The sequence below is a fragment of the Sus scrofa genome, chromosome 2 (assembly GCF_054392235.1).
Source record: "Sus scrofa isolate SSC_HxYL_T2T_F1_AM1 chromosome 2, Sscrofa_HxYL_maternal_Yorkshire_Landrace_v2.0, whole genome shotgun sequence".
Lineage (NCBI taxonomy): Eukaryota > Metazoa > Chordata > Mammalia > Artiodactyla > Suidae > Sus > Sus scrofa.
This window is the reverse complement of record NC_139384.1, coordinates 46,313,708-46,327,169: the sequence shown is the minus strand read 5'-3', so window position 1 is coordinate 46,327,169 and position 13,462 is coordinate 46,313,708. Positions and strand designations below refer to the sequence as shown.

Below are 13,462 nucleotides of genomic sequence, written 5' to 3'. Positions count from 1 at the left end.
AAATAGAGACAATTTAGATGATTTCAAAGACATCTGGTCTCTTTTTCCAGCAATGTATGACTCTTCTCTTTCACTGAGCACATTGGAGCCAAACATTTCATGGGTACAAAAGCACAAGGTCCCTGAAGAAAGAAGAGTTTCAGTTGCAAAAGTGGACTCACAGAAGGTGCTGCCAGTTGGAAACTGACTAGGGCAACAGCACTATGGCATATTTTCTTCCCTCTTCCCTTGATCTGAGCCTTCTTTTAATCTGGTTTCTTCCAAGTTCTCTTTCTTCTTTCTGAGCCTCTCTGCTACTAACTCCCTTCCTGCCCTCTCTCTTTCCCTCTTTTCCTCATTATCACCTTTATCTCTGTAAACTTCCATCCATTCTCCTCCCTTTCTTCCCATCCTTCTTTTCCCCAAGTTGAGACAACACAAGGACAAGAGGCAGCAGGGAGGCTCATGGCCAGGATTCTTGGTTTTCTTACCCATCACCTTGGTGGAGCATAGAGTTGGTCATGCATTCTTCCTTCCTAATTTAGAGTTGGCGTAATTGCAGGGCAGAAACTCCCTTCCCTGGGTCCTTTTCAGAAACAATTTTCAAGACAAACCCAAACATCGAATACCTTCTCCACCTGCTTGCTAATATCTAGAATTCCTCCAACAGAGGACATTACATTCCACAATCAAAGACCAAGTTTCAAACCTAAATAATAAACAGTTCACATCTGGGCAGCTCTTAACAGTTTTCCAAACACATCCAGCTGTTTTCAACCAGTTCCCTCATTTGACCCTCACCATAATCTGGAGATGGAAGCATTATTATACTATCATCTGCACTTTGAAGTGAGAAACGTGAGGTTCAGAGATATTAAGTAGCTTTGCAAAGGTTGATCTAATCCAATTGTGTCTGAGTCTAACTTCCATGTTTTTCTCCACCCCACATCACTTCTCTGAGCAGGAACCACAGTGATCTGACATGAAGGGAAACTTTCCTCTAATTTCTTCAGCTCCAAGACGGCTCCCAATTCCTGTGTCTCTGACATCTTTGAGATCCTTGTGATTGTTGCTATTGAAGCCCATCAGTGGGGTATGTTACCACTGGATGGCATATGATACCCTGGTTTCATGGTAAGCTCCAGATTTTTACCTTAACTATGGGAGTCAAGTGTTTTTCTATATTTTATCATGTTATAATCAAAACTATAGTTTACTAAAAAAAGGTAGGCAAAGTAGTATCTTCATCTATGTAGACTACACAAAGGAGATATATATTTAGAAGAATAAATATCCAGCTTCATTGTATGCCTATTAAAATATTTTTGAGGAGTTCCCATTGTGGCTCAGTGGTTAACGAACCTGACTAGCATCCATGAGGATGAGGGTTTGATCCCTGCCCTCACTCAGTGGGTTAAGGATCTGGCATTGCCATGAGCTGTGGTGTAGGTTGCAGATGCGGATCAGATGCTGTAGCTCTGGTGTAGGCTAGTGGCTACAGCTCTGACTGGACCCCTAGCCTGGGAACCCCATATGCTGCCAGTGTGGCCCTAAAAGACAAAGAAATAAATAAATTAATAAAATAAAATAAAATAAAATGTTTTTGACTATTAGAAAGCACTAATTCTGACTCCAGAGCCATATCATACTTCAAGTTTCCAGGTGTTGGCCAGTGTATTGAGGGTTACTGCCTTCCCTTCTGGCCACTCAGTTTCCCCAAACAAACACTAGCCCAATAGGACACAGAATGTTTCTCCAATTTAAAAGGACATCCGAACCACCTGGAATGTCGTTAAAGCACAAAATTTCCTGGTCTCCATTTCTGAGTTTCTGGCTCAGTAGGTATGAAATGGGGCCTTAGAATCTGTATTTCTAACAGATTCCTAGGTGATGAGGCCACTGGTCCAGAGACCACATTTTGAAAACCACTAGACCCAGGCCAGACACCTTATCTGGCTCTCATAGGCGTCCCCTTTCCCCCGGCATCATGCCAGCATGGCGGAGGTGAATGTTTGAGCTCCATGGACTCCTAGCCACAGTCTGGGGTCCTACTGTGAATGATTACCCAACAGTCTTAAATACTGTGGCTAGCACCAAAATAACTCTATGTCACTTTTAATACCTATTTCTGCTGCTCTGGGCTACCTTCTGATTATACGTTCTGTTATTTCAATGCCTATGAGAACTTTGTATAGCATGAATTACAATGATAAAAAATGCTAGCTAGCATTTATTAAAGCTGTCAGCACTGAGGTCATTGTTGCTTTCCTGACCTCATCTATTCCTCCCAACAATTCTATGAAGAAGCGATCACCGTCCACTCCCTGGTAGTACAGATGAGAATTCAGAGGATCAAGATTATAAATTCAGTAAATTGCAAAGCCTGGACCAAACACCAATTTATCTCTATCTCTCAGCCACTGTGAATTCTAATCCTAAATTTTAAGTTTGTATACTAAGAATTGGATTCCTGGCTCCCTCGAGTCAGTTTCCTCAGGTTCCTGTGGTGTTATCCTAGCATTTTCCCCATTGGTCCTGTCCCAACACTCCAGCCAATCAGCATGTCCCCTGGAGTCCTAGATCTAACTCTGCCTCAGTTCACCATGCTGCATGGGAAATGGTTCAAGATAGAGGCCTTAAGGCTTTTCCAGAGTCTTTGGCAACACACTTAGTTTCAAATGGACTGCCTAGATGATGCTTTCTAAGACAGAGGAATGGAATCAGACACTTTATAATGAGCTCTACAAATGTTATGTCAGGGAGTTGAAACAGTATCATAAAAGTACTTCTTGTTCATGAAAGAACTATGCATACATATGATGAAAGAAATAGAGTCAGGTGATGGAAGGAGAGAAAGAAGGAAGAAAGGAAGGAAAGAAGGAGAGAGAGAGAAACAACCTAGGAGAAAAAGTAACAGAGAAACGAAAGGAAATTCTTCATAGTTCTTTCATGCTACAGGACATCTTAATAAGAATATAAATTCAGGAGCAGAAGGGCTGAAAGACAAGATAATGGGATTAAAAACAAAAAGGGAGATTGAGGATCTAAGGAAATAAATTGACCCAGAGCACATCATTATAGAGCTAATGCAAAAATTAGAACGAGGGACAGGTATATTTCACTGAAAATAAATTATTTATTTATTTTTTATGGAGGAGACTTTGAGAAAGTCTCAGCAAATGCAGATTAAAACAAAGATATTTGAAACAAGTACAGAGAAGCTAATAGATTTCTTAAAAGCCTAATACATAAAAAATAAGAAATATCCAACCCAAAGGCAACATTTTAAAAAATTATCTAAATAAAGAAAAAGCAGAATAGGCAAAGTGAAAGACATGCCATGTTCCTAGAAAATTTAATACCGACAGTTCAAGACCGATCTATGCTACTTAAATAAGGACACTTCAAACACTGAGTTAGGAAAAGCAGATCATTACAAGGGGTTAAAATCAAGCTCAGCTTGGCCTTCTCCACAGCAACATTTAATGTCAAAAGACAGTGTTCACAACATTCCAAGAGAGAGCAAGTGCACCCCAGGATGTTGCAGCCACACAAGAATGTTGTTAAATATAAAAGCAACAGACTTTCTCAAACCCATGAAGCCCAGAAATACAGCACCCACGAGTCCTTCTTGAACAAAACAGTGAGAAAATGACATCCTGCCAAATAAGAAATAAAGAAGGGGTGGGGGGGTAAACTTAGGAATTGAAACATCATGAAAGAGCAGGAGTGGTAGGCAATAAATCTATTTTGGATATGTTTACTAACATTAAGCAATATCTCTCCGTGAAGCCTGCCCTGCCTGCCTTGCTTAATCTGGCAGGTTGTGCCCACCCCAACTGAACATTCTGCATCTCCTTTCCTCCGCTTTACTTGTTGCTTTTATTCGATAGCACACATCGTTTCCTAGCACACCGTATGTTTTACGCTTTTGCTGTCTATTATCTGCCCCCACCCCGCCCCATAGAAGGTAAGTCAGTCAGGGGAGCTGGGATTGAAGAGTTGCATGACATAGGGGACCTATTCTAGTTACGGTGCTGACAGCTGGAGCTGTAAGTCTGAACAATGTAGACCTGATCATATAACTAACAAAATTCAAACAGTGTGGGGAGAGGAGCGGGAAGAGAAATGAGAGTATTAATATCCTAATCTTTCACAGCCCAAACACAATTGATGCTGAAATTGAAACACGGAATTTAAAAAGAAATGATACCTCTTGATGTATTCCATAATCACTTTGATCAATCTTAAAAGGATTTTTCATGAAATACTATCCTATACTGAAGAAGCACATATTTAATAATCTGTAGTTTTACTCTGGCATATTTTCTTCCATTAAATTCCAGGAAAGTTAAAGGTAGTACTTCAGATTTTAAAACAGTATTTCAAATTATCCCATTTCACTAAAGTGTTCTTAAATTATCTATTTTTCTATCTATGAATGCAAATGCAAAGATAACAGTGATGATGTTTATTTATTCTCAGTAAGGGTTATTTCTGAGCAGTAGTATGTGTGGTTAGTTTACTAGTTTTATTTTTAAACTTTTCTCTATTCTGTTATTTATAATAAGCTTATATATTTTTTCAAAGACAATTGAATGGTTTGCCTTTTTTTGTTTGTTTGTTTTAAAAAGAGAAGAGGCTGGGAGTCGTGGCTTAGCATGTTAAGGACTCGACGCTGTCTCTGTGAGGGTGTGGGTTTGATCCCTGGCCTTGCTCACTGGGTTGAGGATCTACCATTGCCACAAGCTGCAGGCACAGATTGCAGATGAAGCTCAGCTCCAGTGTTGCTGTGACTGTGGTGGAGCCTGTAGCTGCAACTCTGATTCAGCCCCTAGCCTGGGAATTCCCGTATGCTGCAGGTGTGGCTGTAAGAAGAAAAGAGAAAAGACTGGAAATGTATACATCATATAGAAATAGCTATAGAGATAGAGACAGATATAAATATAGATGTTTGGCACCATGGTGGAAATAACAGATCAGCTGACTTGCATTTCTTTCCTCTGCCAGGAGCCCTGCTTGCCAAATGGAAGAAAGGAACCAATGCTGACTGGAGATCTCACTGGATGCTTTTCCACCAACTTTTTGTTCAGCCTATGGTTAGGAATAATCTCACTATTTTAGATGAAAAATTTGAAGTTTAGATAGGCTGTGTTTTGTCTGCTAATGTACAAGGAGGAGGGATAGTAATTGTGGTGATAACTGTGTATCGTGTGCTTCCCATGAGCCAGGTTCCAGGCTGGGTGCATCTATGAAGAATCCCTTTCAATCCTCACAACAGCCTATGATTCCAACAATTTTTACTCTTACTCTTTTTTTTTATGAGTATAGTTGATTTACAGTGTTGTGTCAATTTTTGCTGTACATTATAGGGACCCAGTCATACACACATACATATGTGTGTGTATATATATATGTATGTATGAATAATATATATATATATTCTTTTTCTCATACTATCTTCTATCATGTTCTGCCACAAAAGTTTGGATATAGTTCCCTGTACTTTACAAGAGGACCTCATTGCTTATCCATTCTAAATGTAATAATTTGCATCTTCCATCCCCAAACTCCCCATCCTTCCCACTTCCTCCCCCTCCCCCGTGGCAATCACAAGTCTGCTCTCCACATCCATGATCTGTTTCTATTTTGAAGATAGGATCATTTGTGCCATATTTTAGACCCCACTTATAAGGGATATCATATGGTATCTGTCTTTCTCTTTCTGCTTTACTTCACTTAGTATGAGCATCTCTATTTGCATCCATGTTGCTGCAAATAGCATTATTTTGTTCTTTTTTATGGCTGAGTAGTATTCCATTGTGTATATACTTACTCTTATGTTTAAATGTAGTTCAAAAAGAATTGTATAGCCTAATGTTACACAGATAGAAAATGGCCTGTCCCATGCCCAAGCCCACACTGTTTCCCTGTGCTCTCTCCAGGCTGGAAGAGGAGTGGCCTGTGCTGGTCACCCATAGAGGTGGTACCCAGTGGCCTCAACTCCATCTAGGTCTCCTAGTGATTACAAGTTGGCTGCTTGTTAAGCTCCCTCTGAGGGTTCTGCTGCCAGCAACAGCCATGAATCCTCTTGGCCCCTCCTGGGTGCCCCTGCTGAGTTTAACAGGCAGGTGACAGTTCTGGCAATACCTGCGATGGTGCCAGGGCCAACCTAGGGACTCACGGCCCTTCTCAGAAGATATTTCTTGGGTGGCTTGGACACAACAAATATTCAGCCAAGAAAGAGGCCTGATTGATGGTTGGTGGAAGTGCAGATATTGGACCTTCAGATGAGTGTCAGGAGATCTGGATTCTGACTCTTCTTCTGCCTTCCTCTGTGGTGTAACCCTGGGAAAGTCACTCAATGTCTCTGAGCCTCGTGTTCCCCATAAGTAACACGAAAGTGTTTTACTACTGGAGAGTTTCCAAAGTTCTCAGCTCAATACTTCTGTGATGCAGTCAGAGAATGAAGTCTTTTTTTTTTTTTTTTGTAGTGTCTGGGTGGTTGGAGGGGGGTAGCCTTCTCTTTGAGAAGGTAAAATGGCAGCCAGGGAGCCAAGCCAGCAGAGAGCAGGAGGGCTCAGATTACCCCCATATGGAAAAGGACTGACTTCAATAGAACAAGCCTTCGAGGCCGTGGGAAGGGGTCTCTGTCATAGGCCTTCACTTTCTCCAACAGGTGGGTCTTGGCAGCTGGACCACAGGCCTTTATGAGATTATCTGCTAATCACGGCCTGGGCATGAGCGTCCACGAGGTGTCGCGTGCAGAATGAGATGCTTTTTTATGATGCAGTAAAAGAGAGGAAATCACCTTGGCCTCTTGCCTCGTCCTCCACTCCGTAAGGAAACAGGCAAGCAGAGCCCAGCCTTTCACTGGCGAGGGCTCTGAGAGCTCACGGTTTCCACCCAGGGGCTGCCATTTCATTAGAGGGCTGCAGAGAGGAGCCGGGGCGGTGGGGGGCGGGCAGGAGAGACAGGCCCCCTTCCCAGACATTTAGGAGAGGCCAGGGATTGCTAAAACCCAGACACACTAAAAGTTTAGAAGAGCTGGGTCACATACACTACATTAGCAAACATCTATACTCGCAACTGGAGAGTAAATCACTAGCCCTGCTTGGGAAAAGAATTTCTCTCTAAGTGCTATTATTGGAACAATCTATTATATTTTCTCTGAAATGTGGACCCTGCCCAGAACCAGGTCTCTTCCCATTGTCAGGATACCTAGTGATGATTTTCTTTTCTTTTCTTTCTTTTTTTTTTTTTTTTTTTTTTTAATTTGTGTTTTAGGGCCGCACTCAAAGCACATGAAAATTTCCAGGCTAGGGGTTGAATTGGAGTCATAGCCACCAGCCTATGCCACAGCCACAGCAATGCCAGATCCAAGCTGCGTCAGCAACCCACACCACAGCTCACCACAATGCTGGATCCTTAACCCACTGAGCAAGGCCAGGAATCAAACCTGCATCCTCATGGTTACTAGTCAGGTTCATTACTGCTGAGCCGCTGCAGGAACTCCTAGTGATGACTTTTATCCCAAAGATAAAACAATGGATCCAACCACCATTTACCACCTGCCAGCTATGTGCCAGGAGCTGTGTTGAGCACATGCACATTCCTAAGAGTTAAAGCAATGAGTTCACACTCAGAGCGTTCCACATATTAACTTATTTAATCCCTGTAACTACACAGATGCAATCCAACCAAAAAATGAAGTTGATGTTATTTTCAATCCCTATTTTACAGATGAGAAAATTGAGTCCCAGAGATGCCAAGTAGCATGCCCAAAGCCACATGGCTAGTAAGTAGCAGATCCAGAATAATTCCTGTGTGAGAGCTTTTAACCCAACCCAGAGCAACCACTCATAACTTGCCATTGTAAGTATAGCCTCTGGGTTCTCCTTCCTTCTAGGATCATGTTCATCTTAATACATACAAGAAAACCATTCTCTCTCTCTCTCTCCCCCAAGGTGTTAGAAATCTTTTGCCCTTTGCTTCCCTGTCTGCTAGGCTCCCTCCTGGGACAGATGGTTTGTCTGATGGGTGAGCTGGTGGGAAAGTGTTCTCAGTTGGTCCATCCATTTGCAATAGGAGGAGGTGATGGATGCCTTTGCAGGTTAGGGCTGTCGATTCCTCCTACTGTCAGGTGAGGGCACTGCGATCTTCCATGCAAGCAACTTAGTGTGACTTGCAGACCCAGTTCTCCCCGCAGGCAGCTGATGGGAAGACTAAAGTGCAGAACAGGACTCTCATTCGCTGCCAGGTGTCTTGTCAGCAGGACCACTGACCCGGGACCTTGATCTTTATGTTAATTTCTCAGAATCCAGAGCGGGGAGGAGGTGACCAATTAGCTCCGCAAAACAGAAACAACTCCCAACTCCAGAGTTCAAGCCCCATTCGTGGGTAACTCCAGAAAGCCTTTCCTTCCAGCCGGTGCCCAAACCCAAGTATTCCTGAAGGGCCTCTGGTGGGGGTGGGGGTCCCCAACCCGGCTATTCCTCTGCTCCCGCCTCCCGCTGCTGCAGCCGTGTTCTCCCCACCACCTTTTGCCCCAAGTATAGACTTTGGCTCTATTGTAACTGTTCCACACTTAGTAAGACCAAGAAGGACTAAGCAATTAGCATAATGTTGGTGAGGATTTGAAAATAATCAGAAAAGAAAATATGAAAACAGGGAAAGGGAAAAATCAGAACAGATGCTAGCCTATCAAGAAAGGTGCTGGTGCCCCTGTGTGCCAGACGGTCCCCCTTTTCTGCTGACGCCTGGGGAGGAGAGGGTCCAAGGAGAAGCAAAGGTGTCGAGTTATAGGGCTTGGATGGGTGTTTACTAACTAGTATGGAAATATTCCAATATTTTAACCACTATCGTCACTTTGGTCTGTGTCCTTCTATACTGTCAGTGTGGCTCTACATAACACACATGTGCATAGAGAAAAGTATTGGTTTGGTTTTGCCATGTGCTTTTGTTTTTACATGTCATTACATGAATTATTCTGTAGTTGGCTTTCTTCACTTAGAAATGTTTTGATGATCTTTCCATCTACCTCATTCTTTTTAGCTCTGGCTTAAATTCCATGGATTAGAGGTCTCTTGCTTACCCATTCGTGGCTGAGGTTTCCAATTTTTCACTATCACAGACACTAAATATACATTCTTTTGCTTTTTAGGGCTGCACCTATGGCATATGGAGATTCCCGGGCTAGGGATCCAATCAGAGGTACAGCTGCCAGCCTACACCACAGCCACAGCAACGCAGAATCTGAGTCATGACTGAGACCTACACCACAGCTCATGGGAATGCCGGATCCTTAACCCACTGAGCGAGGCCTGGGATCAAACCCGCAACCTCATGGTTCCTAGTCAGATTCGTTTCTACTGCGCCATGATGGGAACTCCTCAGTGTGTGGTTTTTTGTTTTTTTTGTTTTTTCTTGTCTTTTTTAGGGCCGCACCTGTGGCATATGGAGATTCCCAGGCTAGGGGTCTAATCAGAGCTGTAGCTGCCAGCCTACGCCAGAGCCACAGCAACGCGGGATCCAAGCTGCATCTGCAAACTACACCACAGCTCACGGCAAGGCCATATCCTTAACCCACTGAGCAAGGCCAGGGATCGAACCCGCAACCTCATGGTTCCTAGTCGGATTCGTTAACCACTGCGCCGTGACAGGCACTCCCTCAATGTGTGTTCTTGAACGTGCACCTTTGTGCACCTGCAATTTTCTGCAGCAGATCCTTAGAAGTTCCCTTGCTGGGTAAAAAGTTACTTGTAATTTAATGTTCCTTATCAACTTGTTCCTCTACCAGTAATGTGTGACAATGTTTATTTCCCAAAACTCGATGTTATCTGTATTTAATTTTCCCTGATATGATGGATAAAACATGATTTCTCTTTATTATTTTAATTTGCATTTTCCTCATTATCAATGAAGCTGAGTATCTTCTCATAATTTATAGATCATTCTTCATTTATGGAATGCCCATTGGTACTCTGTGGTAGTAAGACCTCTAACTGCTGGCCCTCAGTGGCCCTCATCCCTTGGTATCCAAGCCCTGTATAATCCCCTTCCTTTGAGGATAGGCTGGAACAAGTGGCTGGCTTCTAATGAATAGACTAGGGCACAGATGAGGGTTTTCTTGTGGCACAGGGAGTTAAGGCTCCAGTGTTGTGACTGCAGTGGCTTGGGTTGCTTGCTGCTCTGGCTCAGGTTCAATCCCTGGCCCAGGAACTTCAATGTGCTACAGGCACAGCCAAAAAAATAAAGAAAGAAAGAATAGGGCACAGATGATAGTTTGTAGCTTGCCACTTCCAAGCTTAGGTTACAAAAAAACTGTGACTTTCATCTTGTCAGCTCTCCTTCTCTTTTTCTGGCTTTTCTTCAGTCTGATGAATCAAGCTGCCATATGTCAAGCTGTCCTATGGGAAATCCCACATGCAAGGAACTGAGTGTGACTTCCAGCCAACAGCCAGAGAGGAACTGAGGTTCTCAATCCAACAACCTGCGAGGAACAGCATCCCATCAGCAGCCATGTGAGTGAGATTGGAAGCAGGTCCTTCCCCAGTCAAGCCTGAATTGACTGCAGCCCCATTCAAGATTTTGAGTACAGTTTTGCATGAGACCTCAAGCAGGAAGACCCGACTAAGCCATATCTGGGTTCCAGACCTACACACACTGTGAGATCATAAATGTCTTAGGTCACTAAACATGAGGGCAATTTGTTATGTAGCAGTAGGTAACTAATACATATCCTTTGCCTATTTTTCTATTTTTTTTATTTGTAGGCATTCTATACAACATGGTTAAATCTCTTTTGCATGTTATATACATTGCAGATATTTTCTATCAATCTTTTTCTTATATTTGCTTATGTTATCTTTTATTATGCAAAAATTACAAACTCTTGATGTCTTCAAGTTTAATGGTCTTTTCTTCTATGGCTTTGAAATTTTGACTCTTGCTTATAAAGATGTTTGCAACCCCAGTTATAAACATATGTTTATATGCAAAAATTACAAACTCTTGATGTCTTCAAGTTTAACAGTCTTTTCTTCTATGGCTTTGAAATTTTGACTCTTGCTTATAAAGATGTTTGCAACCCCAGTTATAAACATATAACTGTTTGTTTACATCATTCTTAACTTCCACTTAAGTTCCATGAGAGCAGTGACTCTGAGTCTTGCTCATCTCTGGATTCACATAGTGAGCACAGTGCCTCTAAGGAAGGGAACTGGCATTCATGCAGACAGACTTTGCCAATCTGCATTCTTTGCTCTCAATAAAGTATTCCTGATGTCTAATCTCCATTCCCGGGCTGAGTGTGTGTATCTCTCCACTTGCTCATTGCTAAGACAGAGAACAGATACCCTTCCAGCTTCTTCTGTAGCTTCCTCCTATGGAAGCACTCTACTGCATACACACTTCTCTGTTAACTACACAATCATGGCACTTAAATATCGCTGGTGTGCTGAAGAGCGGATATTCTAAAAGAAAAAAAAAAAGAATGAAATAATCTGAAGATTTCTCTTAAAATGCTAGTAAAGATTCAGTGCCAAGAAATGTAAAACTTGACAGCCTAAATTAAATTTGCAGAAGAAACGACCTGAGGAGAGGCTCTTTGGGCTGCAAACATAGTCCCCAATCCCTACCCCCACCTTAGACATTAGCATGAAGCCAGAAGTGAATAAGAGTCATAGCAGGGGTAGAAAGGCTTCCAAGAGGGGGAACCAGGCCAGCAGTGGACTTTGAACACATAGCGCAAGAAAAGAAATTGAGACCTGGAGGGAGAAACATGCACAGTACATCTGGGATATAATTGAATACAGAAAGAAGTGATTTGAGATTATACACTTTACCCTGTCATCATGTCCATATGTAAAGGCTGAGTCCTAGAGCTAGGAGGTGCATTGTCCATGCGTGAGAATTGGGAGGGATTATAACCTAATTTCCAGTTTGCTGGCCAGGGCTCTTTCTGCACAGCTGGATAAAGTCCAAGAGAGGAAGGGTATCTGGCTCCAAGCAGAGGGATGACCATCTCACTCTACATTTCTAGAAGCATAGAGAGAGGTATTCCTCTTCCTGGGAAGTTGCTGGGGTAAGCTGGTGCTGGAGTCTGGCATTTACTCCATAGTCCTTCGTGGAGGAGCTAATTATAGAAAACCCTGTCATTGGGACCTTCACTCAGGCTAAGGTTGCCTCTGGCCAAGGAGCATCTGGGCCCAGCCAACATTGTCTGGTCCACCAGAGTCAGCATCACCTTAAGGAGAAGAACAACCACACATCAGACTAGAGGAAACGTGGGAAGTGGATTCAAGAGCTGGGAGTGGGAGAAGAAGTCAACATCTGATCAGTAGCATCACCAGCCTCTGGGCTGCTTTGTGCAAGTTAGAAAAAGGCACTCCTTCATTGAGGTATGTTACTACCTGCCATCTATCAGAAAAGTAGAATAAATATACAAGTCTATAGTGAATGACACACCTTAGAGTTTCACAATGCACAACCAGAAATATTGTGTGAGTCAGCCTTATTCTTTTCAATCCGGCTGCACAGATGTTGTTCTTGGAATCTGAAGAGCCAACATTATTCTAATCCCAGGATTCATGGGCATTCATGAGTATCTGAGGCATTCACAATGCCTCTGGCCTTCAAGTTCTTCCATGTCTAGTTGGGTACTACCTCTTAAGGGGCAAATAGACTTTTCCTCCTAGATTCTATAAGGTCCAGAGATCACCAGTCAGGAAACACTACAAGAACCAAGGCTTCCCTTCACCAGTCCCCAGCCTCTTACCAAAGCATGAGCAAAAAGGAAAATTCCCCCTGAGCCAAGTGTAGGTCAGGGACTTCCTTGGCCATGGTAGACCAGACCTGGCTGCCATTGAACTCTGCAGAATTGAAGGTGGCTGTCTGCAAGTGGACCATTTCCCACAGACACTGCCTGTACTTACTGAAGTGTACATACTGCAAGTCAAGAGAATAAAACACTGAAAAGAAATGTTCTAGTTTTAAACTATGGAACAAATCTATGGTAATCAAAACAGGATGGTATTGGCATAAAAATAGGCATTTGGGCCAATGGGGCAGAATCAAGAGCCCAGAAATGAATCCTCAAATATATATATGGTCAATTCATTTACAGTGAAGGAGCCAAGAGCATACACTGGGGAAAAGACAATCTCTTCAATAAATAGTAATGGGAAAACTGGGCAGCCACATACAAAAGAGTGAAATTGAACCACTATCTCACATGATACACAAAAATCAACTCAAAATGGGAAGCCTTGAATGTAAGATCTGAAACTATAAAACTCCTAGAAGAAAACATAGAGGGTAATCTCCTTGACATTGGTCTTGGCAATGGTTTTGTGTTTTGTTTTGTTTTTACACCAAATGCAAAGTTAACAAAAGCAAAAATAAGCTAGTGGACTACATCAAACTGGAAGCTTCTATATAGCACAGGAAATCATCAATAAAATAAAAAGACAATGACTGAATG

General features: G+C 42.5%; 1 long non-coding RNA gene across 1 annotated transcript; it reads left to right on the top strand.

Annotated features, from left to right (window-relative positions):
• Positions 1-860: 860 nt before the first annotated feature.
• LOC106509408 (uncharacterized) lies at positions 861-11,270 on the top strand. The gene is made up of 4 exons (XR_014837247.1): positions 861-1,113; positions 4,990-5,078; positions 7,723-7,854; positions 10,355-11,270. It is a non-coding gene; the product is annotated as an uncharacterized LOC106509408 (long non-coding RNA).
• The last annotated feature ends 2,192 nt before the right edge of the window (positions 11,271-13,462 follow it).